Source organism: Crocodylus siamensis, chromosome 1, assembly GCF_052110815.1.
Source record: "Crocodylus siamensis isolate JL-2025a chromosome 1, ASM5211081v1, whole genome shotgun sequence".
Taxonomy (NCBI): Eukaryota; Metazoa; Chordata; order Crocodylia; family Crocodylidae; genus Crocodylus; species Crocodylus siamensis.
Window position 1 is genome coordinate 366,507,970 of NC_143395.1, and position 18,984 is coordinate 366,526,953.

Here is an 18,984-nt window from a genome sequence, read left to right on the forward strand (position 1 = left end):
ATCTAGGCCACCCCACACCAGGCACCAGGCCACAGCACTGCAGAGCCCCTGGGTCCCACCCACTGCCCTGCAGCAGGCCCCCACTGCTTCCCACCTTCAGGAGCCTCTGCTGTTCACCTCAGCCCCCAGGCCCATGGGGGAACTATCCATGGCCAGGGTGCAAGTTGCTATTTATGCACCATAACTAAACAGTGCTTATGATTTCTGAAGTGGATGTCAGCCTGAACCAAAACATTTAGATACTGACTGAGTTTGAAAACAGCCCTCTTTGGGCCTATGGGTACACCCATGTAAGTTTTCATTCAACCTATTAAACAGTGAGATCCTAACTACAGTGTTCAGATTTGGCCTTAGTTCCCGCTTTTGAAATCACCTTCTCCCCAGCTCCCCTATTGAAAAATGCAATGGGGAAAGGGGTTTGATTCCAGTGTAAAAAAAATGTTTATTTAACATTGCACAAAAGAGTTAAAGGTGGGACTTTCCAACTCACTGACAAAGACCATGAGGTCTGCATACCAGGAACCTGAAGCATCTCTCAAGTACTGATATTCTGTGAATGTTAAATGAATGGGATCACTTTGAGCCATTTTTTAATTTCTCAGAACCCCAATGGAGACCAAAAAGAGTACTGAAGAAATGATTTTCTGAGCTATAAATAATGGTATCGCTTACTTAGGCAAGAAACTGTTCTAAAAATGAATCAATAGTACTCCTTTTGTTACAAAACAAATAAATAAAATGGCAGGCCAGAAGCTGAGCCTTGGGGGCTCCAGCAGAGAGACATTTCAATTCACTGCTCTTTACAAGGGATTTTATTTGACAGCAATTTGATATATAATATCTCAGCAACACAAGAGCTGAGGCAAGGAAGTCCTGTAGTCATTATTTTTTCACTAAAATATTATGATCAACTGTGCCGAGAGCTTTGCTTAGGTCAATAAAAATAGCTCTAAGTTAGTTGTTATTACCCAAAGATAACGAAATGTCATTAGTAACTTTAACTGAGTTGTAGCTAGGATCATGCCAGATCCCAGTTTGACAGAAAGATGTTGTTAAGTTCTGAAAGGTTAGGATACACGGAGGTCATGGGGAAAGGGACTTGGTAGTAGGGGTCTGCTACAGACCACCACACCAAGAGGAAAAGCTAGACTTGAAATTCATGAGGGAGCTCTCAGAGGCTGTACAGTCTAGGGACATGGTTGTCATGGGGGACCTAAATTACTCTGACATCTGCTGGGAGGAGCAGTCAGCCAAATCCAACTGTTCATGTAGGTTCTTGACCTGCATGCAGGACCTTCACCTAATGCAGGAGGCATATGGTCCCACTAGAGGGAATGTCTTACTGGACTTGGTGTTGGCTATGGGGGAGGACCTGGTAGGGGAGCTGCAGATTTATGGTAACCTTGGGGACAGTGACCACCAATCAGTTGACTTCACCATACAGTGTAGGGTGAGTAAGATAACTAGTAGGGTGGAAGTGCTTGACTTTAGGAAAGCTAACTTCAGTGTGCTTAGGAGTCTAGTCAATGATGCACTGTAGGAGAAGAGTATTGGCGAGATGGGAGTCCAGGAAGGGTGGTCATTCCTAAAGGAAGTCATCCTTCAGGCACAGAGGGAGACTATCCCAGTATGAGGAAAAGGGGGGAAAGAGCCAAAAAACTTCCTGGGCTCAACAGGGAAATCCAGGGGAGCCAAAGGGCAAAAAAAGAATGCTTATGGCAGTAGAAGCACGGGGAAGCTACCAGGGAGGAACATACCTACTTGGCCCGCACTTGCAGGGAGACAGTTAGAAAGGCCAAAGCAACTACGGAGCTGAGGCTGGCAACACAAAGACAATAAAAAGTCTTTTTTTTTTAGGTATGTAGGGAGTAAAAGGAAGGCGCAGGGCAGCATAGGACCCCTACTGAACAAGGAGGAGCAATTAGTGACAAAGAGGGGGGACAAGGTTGAGCTATTCAGTGAAGTTTTTTGTCTCAGTGTTTCTGAACAGGGCTCAAGATAAGTCTTAGATGGGCATCAGAGGGACACCAGCCTACCAACTGTCGACGCTGACTTGGTGCACAGTAACTTGGATGGACTGGATGTGTTCAAGTCAGCAGGCCCGGATGAGCTACATCCAAGGGTACTGAAGGAATCATATCAGTGTCATAGCAGAACCACTAGCACGGCTCTTTGAGTGCTCATGGCACTTGGGTCAGGTCCTGGAGGACTGGAAAAGGGCCAGTGTGGTCCCTATTTTCAAGAGGGGGAAGAAGGAGGAACCGAGTAATTATAGGCCAGTCAGTCTCACCTCCATCCTTGGAAAGGTCTTTGAAAAGATCATGAAGAATCATATTTGTGGGAGTCCAGAGGGAAAAATAATGCAGCAGGGAAACCAGCATGGATTTGTAGCAGGTAGATCATGCCTGACCAATCTGGTTTTGTTTTATGACAGGGTCACAAAATGTTTAGATGCAGGAGTAGAGGTGGATGTCTTTTTCTTGGCCTTTAGCAAGGCCTTCAATATGGTATCTCATCCTATTCTCATAAATAAATTAAGAGTCGGTGACATAGATGTTTACATGGTCTGGTGGGTGACAAATTAACTTAATGGTTGCATCCAGAGAGTGGTAGTAGACAGGTCAGTATCAATCTGGAAGGATATGGGTAGTGAGGTCCCGCAGGGTTCAGTCCTTGGGCCTGTATTCTTTCATATTTTCATCAGTGACTTGGATGTGGGTGTGAAATGTACTGTCAGAATTTGTGGACAATACTAAATTGTGGGGTGAAGTGCACACTCCAGAGGGTAGGGAACAATTGCAGGCAGACCTGGACAGGTTAGAAAAGTTGGCAGTGCACAATAGGATGCAATACAACAAGGACAAGTGCAGAGTGCTGCACCTGGGGCGTAAAAATATTCAGCACACCTACTGGCTGGGAAGTGACCCTCTTAGCAGCACAGAAGCGGAAAGGGATCTCGGAGTCATAGTGGACTCCAAGATGAACATGAGTCATCAGTGTGATAAAATAATCAGCAAAGCACAATCAGCAGATGCATGACAAATAGATCCAAGGAGATGATACTTCCCCTCTATGCGGCATTGGTCAGACCACAGTTGGAGTACTGCGCCCAATTCTGGGCGCCGTACTTCAAGAAGGATGTTGATAGACTCAAGAGGGTCCAGAGGAGGGCCATTCATATGGTTAGGGGCTTACAGGACAAGCCCTATGGAGGAGAAAGTGAGGGACCTGGACCTCTTCAGTCTCTGCAAGAGAAGGCTGAGAGGTGATCTTGTGCCCACCTACAAATTCATTAGGGGGATGCAGCAAGGGATCAGAGATGCTCTGTTCACCCTAGCACCTCTTGTGGTAACAAGGAACAATGGTCACAAACTGACAGAGAGCAGATTTAGGTTAGATATCAGGAAAAACTTCTTGGTAAGGGTGGTCAAAATTTGGAATGGGCTTCCAAGGGAGGTGGTGCTCTCCCCTACCTTGGAGGTCTTTAAGAGAAGGCTGGATAGGCATCTGGCTGGGGTCATCTGACCCCAGCACTTCTTTCTGCCTGGCAGAGGGTCGGACTGGATGATCTGTTGAGGTCCCTTCTGACCCTAGCATCTATGAATTATTGAACCTAGATGATAAGTTTTCAAATGAAAGTTTTCAGATCCAATTATAAGCATCAGATTTAGTCCTTAGAACCATGTATAGGTCTCAGAGTGATTAGAATCTGAGAATGTATTCCTAATACTGGCCATACTTATGCAATTTCCTCATCCAAAAACAAACTTTTTATCAGAAACAATTGAAGAAAAAAATAGGTTTAGATATCTATTAGGCTTGTGCAAAGTAGCAAGAATTCACTTTGGATCTGGATTTGGCTTAATCGGAGGGACAGTGATTTGAATCACTATACGAATTTGATTTGGCCAAATTGGATCCGAAGATTTGGTGCCACTTCAGAGATTTGGCCATAGACTAAACAGGCAGCAGTCCTCACCTACACAGCTGCCTTCAGCTGATAAGTCTGTTGTAGTGGGTGAGGAGGGGAGGAAAGGGGCATGGGGAAGAAAGGGATTGGGGCTGAGACAAACTGCCCAGCTGGGGCAGGGCGCATGGACTCAGAGAGAGGTGTTGGGAGGAGCGCGATGCAGGCATGGCTAACTCCAGGCGGAAGGGGGCATGCGGCAGCAGGGCAAAGCCCCCACTCCTAGCACTGCCATGCTTGCATCCCGTGCTGCCCAACACCAGCCAGGCAAGTGGCGGCATCGCCCACCCCCACATGCAGGCTGGATAAGTGACAGCAGCGCCTGCCCCCCAGCGCCTCCCCGCCCCAGCTGGGCAAGCAGCAGCAGCATCCGCATCCCATGCCCCCCCACCCCAGCCTGTTTAGTTTATGGTCAAATCTCCAAACCAGCCCCAAATCTTTTAATTGGTCTCACAATTTGATTCGGATTCAGAGATTCTCCTGCCGAATCTCCTCTGAATCAAATAGGCTATCAAAGCTTTGCACTAATATCCCTGAATGTTTTCAATTAAAGGCAGCACAATAATGCAACTTAATCTCCACCTCCACTGCAAAAAATAAAGGTGAAAAAAAAGATAAGATTTTGTGAACAAGTAGAAGAACTTGTCAGTGAATCATGGCAGTAGACAGTTTCATTATAATTAGGATGCCAAAGGAAATGAAGAGAAACAAAATGATCAGTCATAGGGAATTGAAAAGAATGCCAGTTAGAGCATTTTAAGACAATTACTCTGCTTTGACTGATGTGCTCCATTGCTGTACAATTCCACTGTCTGCTACTTGCATTACTGAACTTCATATAGTCCTGATTCTGTCCCTATTATGCATGTGAGCTTTTCCAGAGAAGCACTGTAAAGAGTGAGTCTATTATAATTGTATTAGGCTGGCTATCTGTCTGTTTTAGGGATTCATATTGCTCTAAGACTAGTGACACATAAAAATCAGTAGCAATAGTAAAGACCACAAGTTTTCCTCCCCTTTGAATTTAAAAAACGCCTTGGGTAGAGTGTTTTCTTTGTTACCTCAAGGTAGTGTGTGTTGATTATACTGAATATTTTGTTCATTTGATACGCTTTTTTTGCTTCAATTTATTTGCATAAAGTGTAAGTAAAAATTACCTCTACTACAAAAACCTAAAGGGAAAATAGTTGAAGGTCAAGAGGAAAATGGTGTAGCCTAGGAAGCTGTTGCTGGCATCCTTGACCTGCTTTAGAATAGGTAAATCTCTGTGGCAGACAGTTTTGTCAGGGGCTGTAGAATGTTCTCTCCTCCTCAAGAGAATGTGTGTCTATATGTGAGCATTCAAATAGATAAATTAGTGAAAAACTGGTGTCACAGAGAGAAGAGTCAGTCTATGTGTAGGTCCACCTGTCACCAAACAACCCTGATGCAATGGAATCCCTGGGCAAGTACAGAGCAAAGCCTGCTATGTTATACAGAGTGTACATAAACTTCTCTGGGGCTGGCACACCCTGACAAACTCTAGCTTCCTTTTCTCCTTATCTGCACACAGGGAGCTACAGTGAAGCATGGGATATAAGTAATGCAGGACATTTTGCATGTGTAGTCTTGCATCCCATGTTTTCTATAAGGCAAAAACAATGTTGAGTTATTTTGTGAGTAAGAACTGCATAATCCAGGGACCAGTAATTAATGGCCTGTGAGATGGATCCAGTCTGTGAAAAGTTGGATTTGGCCCAGGAAGTTTCAACCTAGCCCAGGGCAGCATGGGGAATTAGTGACATAGAGCTGGCCATGCCTCCCATTCTTTCTGCAGCACCTTCCTTTTCAGCCCTCCTTGCTGCTGTGTTGTGCCTGCACTTCCCCAACCCCTCTGTAGGGAGGGTAAGTGCAGCAATGGTAAGCACAAGCAGCTTGCACTCTCAGGGGCAGGGGAGGGGAGAAAATTTGTGGCCTTAGGGCTGGGAGAAGTGTGGGCTCACATGCTCCAACCCACAGCAGCAAAACGTTGCTATATATACACACCTCTAGCATATTCAAACCCTTTCTTTGAACACAAAGTATGTAAAAGGAGTTGATTTACCATTGTGTAACATTTAGAGGAAGAGGCCCAGAAGGGTGATCAGGAAAGTCTTCTCATCCAGAAAATGTTATAAAAGTGATGGCAATATATATACATTAAACCCTCTGAAAACTACTTATCACAGACAGATTTAGTGTAGTGCTTACAGTAAGTGTTTGTGACAAAAGAAAATACTGCAAATCATGAAGTGCTCTATAAAGATATGCTCCCATGGGATAAAACTAAATCCACTATTACTGAACAGATGTTTTTAACAAGTAATGGCAAACTCCAAAGTTACTGAGCAAAATACATTTCTCTATATTCTCAGTCATGTGTAACAGGTGAAGAGCTAGAGGTTGCCGTAATGCCCCCTAGCGGTCCCCTCAACCCTGCCTGGCTCTAGCCCTTGCCTCCCAGAGTCCCATCCTGGTTCCTTGCCTGCCACATGTTGCTGTAAAACTTGATGAAGGGAGGCTGTCCTCAGAGGCTGGTGAGCCTAAGATGCATTCTCTTTATGTCTGTGCCAGTTCCTTATGTCCTATTCCCCTTAAAGGCTAAATTTTTGGTCTCCTTCCATCCCTACAGCCAGGCCCATGCCTTGCAGATGTTCCTCTATACACCATTCCATTCCTTGTAGAGGCCTCAGCCCTCCTGACTTTAACCTCCCTTTCTTCTCCAGGCTCCAGCCCTAGCCCACTAATATGAGCCCAGCTCTCTCAACCTCAGCCTTGTCTGTTCTCTGTGTCTCTGGGCCCTTGGCCCGTGTTACTCACTTTGGGCCAGCCCTTAGCATCAGGGTGCCTGACCCCAGGCTAGGCTACCCTCACTGTCTCCATCCTCAGCTTTCTGGTTCCTTACCCCAGGCTGGTCTCCTTGTTTCTCCAGTCCTCAGCTCTCTGGTCCTTAACCCCAAGCCAGGCTGCTTGCCTCTCCAGCCCATAACCCTTAGGTCCTTGACTCCAATTTGGCTACCTAGTGCAGAATGCCCTACACAGCACCACCTCCATGGCCTCCAGACCTACCCAAAAGCCACAACCAAGGTGCTCTGGTCGAAAGCCTAACTCACAACATAAACAAGAGCCCCTGCTTCACTATAAAAGAATCTACCAGGTCTTGGTCTTTACCTCACTGCAGGGTCATCAACTCTCTTTAGCCTGCCTACACATGCTCAGGGGTGGTGGGGGGCACATTTTAATTAGAGCAGTTCCCAGAGAGCCGCTCTAATTAAAATGCTTCATTGCCATGTGTCTAAGCCCCCACGGGTTTAAACATGGCTGCTGGGGCACTTTATCTAAAACTCATCAAGTGAGGTTTAGATGAAGTGCCCCAGGAGCCATTTTTAAACCCATGGGGGCTTAGACACATGACAATAAGGCCACGCTGTAGTGTTTTAATTAGAACATGGAGAAGACTTGATTAATCGAGTCTGCTCCAAAGCATTCTAATTAGAGCTCCAGGGAACATCTGCTAGTCTATCCACTGCAAATATCTCCCTCGGGAGCTCCTCTCTCTTTAGCATGCAGGACCTGGGTTTATGTGCCTAGAAGCCACAACCCCTTTTGGTCACATGCCTTCCCTAAGCCTGCACAGGGCTTACCGTGTCAGTCAAAGGCCAGCCTGCCTTCCTGCATCTGTGGCCCAGCAAAGCCAGCTGAGCTTACTACATCTTCTTCAAGGGGCAGGAGCTCCTGGCTCCCTGCCACAGTTACCTCTCCTCCCCCTCCCTTACACCTGAGTAACAGGGTCTGGGTCCCCTGTTACATCATGTAAAAGGACTGCTATAAATGCTGAAAAAAACCTATTTTAATTGCTTTTCACATGTGATAGGAAGAATCAAAGCAGTCCTTAGACATAAGTTTTTCCTCTTTAACATTCTGATTAACTATTAAATTAAAAACTGCTAATTGTTCTAACAATATCTGAAGCAAGATAGAACTTACTAAGTCACTGACATTTGGTTCCTCTGAAAAGGCTTCATTTACTATTTAGTTACAGGCAAGACTTTGAAATGGCTTTTTCACCTTATTTTTTGCATGAATGCAGTGCTCATGAAAGCAAATGGATTGACAGTCTTGGCTAATAATTAATCTCTTTCTCCACAGAAAAGGTCCAACTTTGGCAGTGCCAGTGAAAGTTCCCTCACAATTCTTGTGGACAACTAAAGATTTGAAGGACTACTTTGAAAAGTAAAAAGAATGCTTCAGTCCCCATTGTGGGTCAGTCTATTAATGGTAATTGTGGTCTTGATTTCTGCGATGAGGATTGTTTACCCTTCTATTAAAACCTGAATGCTTATTTCACATAGACCGCTGATCAACCAGTAGTTGATAAGAACTGTCATCACAACTCTTGCGGACTCCATTTTAATTAGAGATCTAGAATGAAAAGGCACTTTCAGCTAGTTGTCATTAGAAATAACAGTTTAATAATAAAAAAAAATTAGATGCAATTAACTTCTTATATATTGTGAGAAATAGCTTTTCCTATGTGAAATTTCATGTAATTTGAAAAGAAAAGTACTCTTAATTTAAGAATTATTCTCTTTAAAAAGCAAGGTAATAGAAGTTTTTCTTTCAAAAGACTTTTGCTACAGCACTGCATTTTCCCCCATGGTTTATACCAATTCTAACTGCTGTTGGCTTAATTTTGTAGGTTCGGTTACCTAACCCGAGTATTTTTCATTGCAGAACTCTTTTTGGTACTGAAATAGACACTGAACATGGACTTTCAGGAAGCCTTGATATGCCATCAGAAAAAAAAAAAAAAAGACCAATAGACCTATTGGGGATACTACACTGATCCACTTCTGTCCTCACAAAAGGATCCTAATGCTGAATATAGTAGGAGGAAACATGAAATGCCTGGTCTTTCCTTCATCCACCGACAGAGAAGTGGCCTGTTTTTCTGTCTGGCCCAGTTCAGATCCATTGTAATTAATTACCAACATACTGAACCTGAACACATACTTTTGCTAAATAAAGTAAAACAGAATACAGTGTGGACTCCAAAGAGACAAAAGGTCTTTCCAAAAATAATATAATTGTCTGAAAATATAGATGGTCCAGAACAAAAACAAAATACCTTTGAACCTTAAGGCACAGATTGATCTGTAACTGAAAACAGACAATGAAGGCATTATAAAATCAGGAAGTGTAAAAAGAAAGAAGACACATTTAAAAAGGCAAGACATCCTATGATTCATATTACTTTATTATTCACCAAATTAAAAGACAGTAATTGCTTGTGATGTGATTAAGTCTCCAAAACCCATCCAAATGGAATTGCAGAATCATGAAATGTAGAGGATGGCAATAAGCTGGCCCTGACTGTGGTCAATTTGAGCTTCATGCAACGCAGAAAGGTGGGACAAGCAGAAGATGCCATTTATCACCTTTGCCTCATACATTCTGGAAGCAGCCAGGCACCACCAGCAGTCCATGGTGTAAACAAGAGTAACCTCCGGAACTGCTCAGTGCCTACTACAATCCTTAGTGAAGCTGTTTGGTGCTCCAGCCCTGGCTTCTTCCTCCGTTGGCCACTCCCTCACCTTGTCCCTGTGCCAAGAGCCCCAAGGAAGGTTAACATAAGGCCGTTCTGTAGTATAGGCCCTACATAACTAGGCACTTGCCCATCCATGTAGGTGGTCTCCCTCTTGAAATGACTAGTCAGGTCTGTGGTTCCTGTACACCCAAGGCCAATGTTTAAGGGCTGCATTATTGGGCAGACTATGTCCTACTAGTCAGCAGAATCTATGAACACAGGAACAACAGTATGTAGGCTGCCTTTTTATGTTTTGGAAATGAAGCTCCAAGTACTAGTTAAGGCAGGAGTTATTCTGATAAAATAAGATTGTGTGATCTTTACTCATGTTTAAGGAAAACAGGTTAATGGTTTCCACATAGTTCCACATTGTAAACCACACTGACAATCATTACATGGAATGCAAGATAATTCAATATGATCAGCAACTTTTGCTTGAGACAGACCCAGAGCTGAGTTATCATAAAAATATAAAATTTTCTCCCTCCATAAAAAAGAAATGGATGACTTTTGCAGGCCGTTACAAGGGGGTAAACATAGTGAAGAATCAAAAATATAAATACATATGCCAAACCTTGCTGATGAGCATCTTTAAAACAAAGCTCCTGGGGCTATGGTGCAGCTAGGCCCTTGACATCCATTCACAGAAATGTGTAACAAAAAATATTGAAAATGTCAATAAAGGGAGATTTGCCTCTAGTTCATCCATGGAATGTGGAGAAGTAGTCTTCTGACCAGATGCCATATAGTGCAACAAGATGAGGTAGAAGGGTAGATCCCACTTTGGAGCCAGTTCCATCTCTGATGCCTGTATGCAATTACATTTAAAGTGAGTAGGAGTTAGGCATGCACTCATATTTTAAAGGTCAGAATATGGCCCACAACCACTAAATTAATGTCTAAGCAATGGGAGAACATTCAAATGGTTTGGATTTCTAGTTTGAACATCCCAAAGTTTAGCTGCTTTTCCATATTACAGTATTGGAAACTCTTGTATGTGTGAAACCTGAGTCTGAAGTCTCACAACAATAGGCCTTCTCAGAAGATAGTCTATCTTTCCCAGTTGTAGTAGGGCAGTAGATACCTCACCATCAGACTCTTTGATGGTAGCCTGGCAATTTGGCTAAAAGAAGAAACTAGGGTGAAGACATTTACATTAAAACAATAGCCATAATCAAGTCAACTGTGTATTTTAAGTCTAAGATGCAGAAAAGGTTTGATTTCTATTTCAGGTAACAATACAAGATGATTTCTTATCTTTTTTACAAACAGTCACCCATTCCTACTCATAATGTAATTCAGTGGTTTAAAATGCCACTCATTACTTTGAATACATGGTCTTGCATTATACACTTTCTTGAACTGTGAAAGAGTCTCATGTACTTCACAAGCTAATGAACAAATTACAGAGAGAGAGCCCTTCACCTACATTGAAACGAAGCCCTGGAGTGCAAAAATACTGTTGAACAATGCAAACGACACTTTCACTATAACTTCGGACAGGAAATGAAACATTTTTTCTAAGAGCCAGATATTGGCCCAGTTTTAAGTACTCATGTGAAAATACAGAGAATTACAGCATGCTCTCCCAGTCACTACCTCTGCATGGCTGCCTTAATCACTCAGGATATAGTGATGAAGAACTAGTTCTATGTGGCTCTTAGTACTTCCTTTCCCTAGGAAAGGTCAGGGAGTGACTAAAGTCTCCATTCTACCCTCACAATGGGTCAGTTAATCAGGCTAAGGCGGAACCTATTGGAATTGAGCTATATATACTGTGAGATTCTTTCAGATTATACCACCTTCTTTCAACATGGAAGGAGTAGAGCTGCGATTTGAGTTGTCAGGTATAATGGCTTTCCACTTATCCATTTGTCCAAAAGAAGCATACTTCAGAGTGGCAATAAAAAGAAAAGAGAAGTCCATATTGCAGTTTGATTCCATGATTGCATAACTCATTTGCTTGCTTCAGATCCATATAGGGTCTTAAGTTTTCAGCGTGCCTGATTTTATGCCAATGATGCAAGTCACATTGTTGAGAGAGAATAGAAATCAGCCTCCTAAATCCTAAGTGCAGGACTCCATGGGGTGTGTCTGCACAGGATGTGTTAATGCACGTTAGCCTAATTTAATATGTATTAAAAATGACAAATTTAGGCTAATCACGTTGCTGCATTTGCAGTTATCAAATTTAGGCACGATTAGTTAAAGTACATTCGCGCATGGTTAGACGTGACCTGGCATTAACTTTAATACTGGGTCTACCCTGCCACGAGGGGGCCGGTCTGAGCAGAGCCCCAGGGCTCCTGGCTGGCTGCCTCTTCTGCTCCAGGGTTGAAGTGCTGCCTGGCAGCCCCAAGCCGCAGGATATAAAAGCAAGCAGCCATTTTGTGCCTTGGGGCACACATATACCAGCAGTCTACAGGAAACTGCTCATCTGTGTAGCAGCCCAGCAGGCCCTGTGTGCCCCCCTGGACAAGACACTGGCCTGTCCCCCTCCAGAGTTGCTGCTTGGCCACAGATGGGTTGCAAGAAGCTACAGCTTGCTGCACCCCTTGGCCAGCCCAGTTCCACCAGGGCTGCTGTCTGGCTGTCTCTGGCAGCAGAGCCAGCACCTGCTCCCTGCTGCTGCTCACCCCAAGCTGTCCCTTGTGCTTGCAGATCCTGTAGTGAGGCGCCTACATCATGCAGCTCCGAGTCCCTGACCATGCCCCTGCACTGGGTGCTGCTGGCAGCCATCCAGGGCCAACCATGCAGGGACAGCCACATGGGCCCAGAGACCTGGCATGGGAATCACGTCCACCATGTCCTCCTCCCATCAAGCCCCAGCCCCACCTACATGTGCATGCCCATCCCAGCCACCCCCAAATGGACCCGGGAGGTACACAACCTCATGGTGCTGTGCTGACATGCAGATGCAGCTCATGTGGCATAGGCACTTGAATGCCCATACATATGAAGCCATCTACAGGTAGGATTCATGCACAAGGCCACTCCCAGACAGTGTGGCAGTGCCACGTAAAGGTCGAGGTCTTGTGGGCACAGTGGATAGCTGTGAATGACATCAAACTTCTGTCCAGTCATGCCCAAAAAACTATGCCATTTATGCAGGAGCTGACAGTACCCTGAGAACCAAGCTGCAGGCTTGCGCGTGCCACCAGCAGGGACAGCCTGGCCACATTCACACCCCACCCTGATGCCTCCAGTGACATGTCACTGGAGAAGGGGCCTTTGGGGCTTCAGTGCCCCACCCCACCCTCCTCCCCGGCTGCTGCATGCACTGGCAGCCCGGGGAGCCCTGTCCAGCAGCTGCCTGACCCTTGGCCCAGCCCCACATCCTGCCACAAGTTGCAAGCGGACACACCACTGCTGGCCCCAGCAGCGCCAGCTCCTCCATGGGGTGTCTCCTGGCTGGGCATGGGCCAGTCAGTGAAAGCAGGGTGTGCAGGGAGGGAGCTGTTGCATGCTGCCCCTGTGCTGAGCACACGGCTCCTGGGCAGGGAAGGCGCTGGCTAGGGATCAGAGCTTCCAAGATCGCTGCCAAATGCTAGCAGTTGGCTCTGGCTTCAACATGGCTGTCAGGTGCTGGTAGCCATGCAGCTGAAGGCTGGAGCTCCCCCTGGAGACCACAGGGGCACATAGCAGGGCTGAAGGGACTTGGGACTAACATTGGTGCCAAGTACAATAAAGTTAGTCCCAAGCGCCTGCACATGTAGCCCTGGCCTTCTGTCACCTGTGGTCAAATGGGGCTTAGCTTCCCCAGACTAATTTTGTGGTGGCTGGTAACAGCAGCACCACCATAGTGCCACCACCCTGCAGCACCATGCCCAGCACCCCTACTGTACACTCCTCTGCCACCAATGCATGCCAGCCCCGCAATAGCCCTCAGTCCCCTGCCCCTACCCTCACTAATATTTTCTCCCATTGCTACTGGTGTGGAAACCTGCCAAAAATTGCTTAATGCCCATTACATTTAGTCATGCTTACTTGCCTGTGTAGATGCACCCTATGTGTGATAAAAGTCTCAAACTGAAGGACAAAGAACTAGTTTTGCAGGAAACTTTCATTTCTGTGGAATTCTTCTGATGCAAGCAGCTTTTTCTATAACCCCAGCCTCATGATTCTTTACTTCTGATGTAAATAAGAAGGGATGTACTAATGAAATTTCTCAGCTAAGCATGATGTAGAGAGTTATTTAAGGGAACAGCAACAAGACCCTATCTGCTCACAGAAGGAATAATGACTACTATCTTACTAAAACAGGGAATGTCAAAGGGAGATAGCTGACCTTTCAGATGCCAACACAGTTGTATTAAGAGAAATCTCCTTTTACAGTGAAAACCAGTCAAATGTCACTATGAACCATTCATTTTAGAATCAGTCAGAACAAAGTGCAAAGCTGTAACATTTTTTCACACCAGGGCTTTAAAAAAAAGTCTATTTTTCTTTTTCATATCCAACTTAGAGCAGTAGACCTAGCAAGATAACTTGAGGCTCCCCAAGGCAAATCTGGCTGTTGCTGCTTTATTCATCTTCCTAGATTTCACATACTTTTATATTTAAGGTTTCCATAGGACATGTCTATGTAAAGCCTCCCTTAGTGATCTAGATAACTGTCCATGCTGCGTCACATAATGATGGACACCTCCATTTGTGTTCAGTTGTCATACATCACCAGAAATTAATCTTTTTGCAGAAAAGAAATAGTTACTTAGTGTTTGGGTTTGACCTTCTAATAATTTTAATTTGTGCCTGAAAGCATCTCCTCTGCCAGTTGCGGCAATGAACCAAGCATAATGTCTAGTAACAACAATCTCCTGCACCAGTGTAACTTATATCCACTCCTGCTCCTTAAAAATCCCATAGTGCTTTTACAAGCTTGAGCCTTGTAGCCTGTACTCTGACCAAATTCCAGTTTGGATAACCTATGGCCCTGATTCAGAAGAGAACCTGAATACATGCTTTGGTCAATCCCCATTCAGCTACAGCAAGTGTACAGGTTCATAAACTCCTCGAACAGACTGGGAGAGAATTCTCATGGGGATGGCAGTGTGAGGACCACCATAAGGCCTGCCCCTCAAGTCTTTCATGTCTTGGCATGGGGCCAAGGAAGGAGCCTGTAAGGGGCAGACTGTAGTGAGCAGCACTGTTGCAGTTCTATGCAGCTGAGTTCGCAGTTCTTCATAGACAGCTTTGAGAAGGCTTAAATAATTGCATTTCAAAGTGTAGGACATAAAACTTTTTGGGTGAGGGGGAGGCAGTAAAGACTAGCTGAGGATGTAAACAAACATCAAAACTGCTTTCCTGAGTCTCATTTCTTATTTTGTTAATGAGTAAGACTTTAGCTGTTATCATTTCAGAGAAAACCTTCAAAATGTGAAGTGAATCTTATTAATGTAGAGAAAGCTGCCTGAATTTGCAGACAGCCTGAAATAATAGTTCCTATATGTGAACAGTAGAGCAAATTCAGATACCAGTGAAAACATTTCAAATGACAACCTTGTTAACAAAGCAGATCAAAAGAAATAAAATAAAAGTATTGTATTACTATGAAGATGCATACCGGCTTTCCCCAAAGCATGTTTGTTTGGGGTATCAGATAAAAGGGAGAAACGTGAACAGGAGAAGATGTATAAATAAAATATCATCTGCAAGTAATATGGTTCTCGTAAGTACTAATGTCAGTGACATGGGCAGGAGCAGGGGACGTGGTTCTGGAAGCTATATTTAGAGTTTGAGGAGAGGCTTAAGTCCAAGGCCTCTGATAATTTTCTCATGGTTCCATAGACAAAGTGGGAGAAGAAAGAAGAGACAGAGAGTGCTGTAGTTGGTGGTGCCTTAATCTGTAATACTATAGTTAATGGGTTCAAGGGTGGAATATACAATTGGTTTAAGTCTATATAAGGAAGAGCTCAACTTTAAAGCTTGGCTTAAAACCACTTTTACCTTCCATAAAGTCTCATGCAGAGTCTAAAGAGTCTCTAAAGAAACAGTGAACCAACAATATTAGAGAGGCTTTTGACATGAGACAAAATTTGTGTTTCTATCCTGAGAGGAAACACATCTGCAGGTGTGGGTGGGTACTGTAGGTACACTACATGGGGATATAAATAGCCTAAAAAAAATCTTGCCAAGGACTAATGATATGGTACCCTGTTGCTAACACTGATGTGCTGCTTACAGTGTCTGTGTAATCATTCTGTTCCAACTGATCCTTATGAACGCTTTTTTGAAGGCTTAAAAATGTATACAAATTAAAAAAAATTGACATCATGTAATTCTTCTTTTGAAACCTCCTACAAAGTGGATCTAGTTTCCTGAGAAGTCCATTCTGAAGTAAATATGATAGAATTAGCTAGCCCAATTGAAAGCTGTCAAAACAGACACTTCCGATTATTTTACTGCAGACTTCTCTGCTGAAAATATCTTAGTCTTAAAATATCTTAAGCAAGGCCTGGAGGCTAAAAGAGAAACGTTTTTGTTCTCTTATCATTATAAGTGGTGGTCCCTGTCCTTCAGTTAATAAGCACCAAATTCACAGAACAAAAATCTATAAAACAAGGAAAAACTATAACAAAGACAAAGATATCCTGAAGACTCATACCTACATTTTACTAGGACTGCCATTTTGAATGTAATTATGCTAATACTAATACAAATTATGGTAATTATTGCAACCGTTTCAATAATCAAAGTTATAACTAAGTTTGATAAGACTTCTAGTATGCTGATGTTATGAGATACCATCTTATGTTTACACACATGTATGAAAACTGTTTAAGGGATATTCTTCTTCTTCTTCTGGGCAGTTTTTACAAAGGTAGATGTAATTCATACTAAAGCAGCCAGACTGTAAAGAGCCTTTTATTATTCCTATGGACACGGCAGTCTATTTTTTCTATAACATATTGTACTAGATCTATTCTGGGTTTTCACACAAATTCTGAGCCCATTTCCACATGCAAAAATTAGCGTGCAATTATATACCCATCTTTACATGCATTACAGCTGTTTCAGTAGTTTTTTCTAGTGCTCAGCTATGCGCCACGTAAGTCATAGAAGACAAAGAAAATAGCTACTTATATAATAGAAGATTGAGAGGCGACTTGACTACAATGTATAAATGCCAGGAGAGAATGTCAGGTATTTTATTTTAGGGCTATTTAGTCTAGTAGGAAAAAAACATAACTAGAACCCACGGCTAAACACTAAACCCAGGTAAAGTCACGTTAGAAATAAGGGTTTTTTTAAAAAATTGTTTCTGAGGATGACTAACCATTAGAATAATTAGAGTAGAGTAATGGATGTGGTAGTTTTACCATCTCCAAATATCTTCATATCAGGCATAGCTGCTTAGATGTTTGCCTAAAGAAATACTTTAGGCAAACACAAGTTAGTATTCAGGCAAATGGAAGTTGTTGGGCTCAATACAGGGTAAAATAAGGGTATATAACATACAGGGAGTCAGACTATGTGATCTAATGGTCCTCTAAAACTCTGAGTTATACCACCAGTAGTCTGAACACTTCTATAAAGAAAAACAAAATCAGTCAATCTCTTACTTTCTCCCCACTAAAATAAATTAGATTTGATCTTAGGGGATTTTTTTTAAATAATGATATTATGACAGGTGTGAGAAAGATGAGTCAATGAAATGAGTTTTATGAATCTGGAATCTCAGGTTATTGGCCCATGTTTTTTAAAATTTAACCTTGAGGGGCTGGATGGCAGCCTTTAAACCCAATTTTGGCTTCATCTACTGGAACAAGTCAAATCTTCTGAGCCATCTGTTGTATGCATTTGTGTTTAATAGAGCTCTCCCGTGCCCAAAGACAGAGGGGTTAGTTTGATCAAAAGTGGGTGGAATCTCTAAGAGCATTCTCCTTTAATCTTTCTTTTCTTGCAAGACCTTTATCTCTTCTTATTCTGCCTGTTTTTAGCATCTTATGTTGCCTCTGTCTCTTTCTGTACAGTATTTTCTGCCTTTACTCTTTCTTTTCTCTTTGTCAAAATATTTCCTCTTCAGTCCCTTTTCTTCTGGCTCCATTAATGGGTGTTGCTAGGTTTTTCTATAGGTGAGGTGAAATCTTGAAACAGCCTCCCCTGCACACCCATATGTGGGGACCCCTGTGATGGGGTGTGCTGTGCTAATGTGCCATGTGTGGGTGGAGAGCTTTTCAGCTGTCCCAAACAAGTGGCAGTCTGGAGGGATCTCCTTTCCCAAATCTATGCCTGTACTCCAACTCTTTCTGCATTTTCACCCATGTCTTCTGCAGCTCACTTTCTCTCTCCGTCTTTCACTCTGGACACAAACAGAAATGCAGGTCCCCACTGTAACTCATGGCACTTCACAGGAAATGCCATGTGTTACAGCAATCCCACTGACCTAATAGACATTTGCTGTTGTGTTCTGGGGGTTGGAGGATTGAGCTGCAGTTTAGCATATCTGTGAGTCTGCAGCCACTCCCCCATAGTCCTGCCCCTCCCAGCCCCTGCACTGTCTTCAGAATGAGAAGTGGGGAAAGGACTAGAGGGAACTCATTTGAGGGTTGCCCAGCCAGCGCTGGAGGGTGGGGTGGGTGCATTGGAGCCCTCCCCCACCTGGTGGGGGGGGGCGCATTTTCCTGGTGCTGTTTTCCAGTCCATTGGGCTCCAATCTACCTGCCCCACCCTCCAGTGCTGGCTGGGCAACTCCCAGAACAAGCTTCCTCTGCTGCCTTCCCACCCTCCCATTCTGAAAACAGTACCAGAAGCAGGGCTGGGCTGCATCAGCCCATCCTTCCTCCTGGCACAGGCAGACAAGTTAATGAAGGCACTCCACTTTGGAGTGCCTTTATCTGAACCCTCATGTAATAAGGGTTCAGATTGTCATGGGACTGGGCCCTTTTAAAGCACTCTGAAACCATGCTCTTCTGTAAGGGCATGGGTATAGAGCACTTCCAGTGGCCGATTGTGTGGCAAAATGTCACTTGTGTCAGTGCACTCTATACTCCAGCCCTTTCTGTCTTTATCCCTCTCCCCTTCCTCTTTATTTCACTCTCTCCTTCATTTTCCTATCACTTCCTATCCTACCCTCAGTTTTTGCAGCATCACTTTCCCCACACTCATTCTTATCTCTCTGTTCCCTTTTAACTCATTCCTCCTGAATTTCTCACACCTTGAAAAAAACTGGCCAGAAGTCGGTGGTAGACAGCCTTTCCTGTTCACCACAGGGAAAAGAATTTGGCAGGGACCTGTCTCACAGAAAGGATATTGGGGTATTACTTCTTCACCCTTCCAAATAGTATCTCGGGCATGTGTAAGTGTTGTTTGCTGCTGCTGCTGCTATCTTAGAGCTTCTTCCTCCACAGGTACCGAAGTTGTGGCTCTCCTACCTTGAGTAAATTCCAATATATTTTGATATTATGGCACA

At 43.9% G+C, this 18,984-nt stretch overlaps 1 long non-coding RNA gene across 1 annotated transcript in view; it reads left to right on the plus strand.

The window, feature by feature from the left end:
• Positions 1–8,259, plus strand: part of LOC149875012 (uncharacterized) — a 65,490-nt gene extending 57,231 nt beyond the window's left edge. Inside the window, exon 3 of the long non-coding RNA XR_016439998.1 lies at positions 8,135–8,259. This is a non-coding gene — a long non-coding RNA (uncharacterized LOC149875012). The remainder of the gene's footprint in view (positions 1–8,134) is intronic.
• The last annotated feature ends 10,725 nt before the right edge of the window (positions 8,260–18,984 follow it).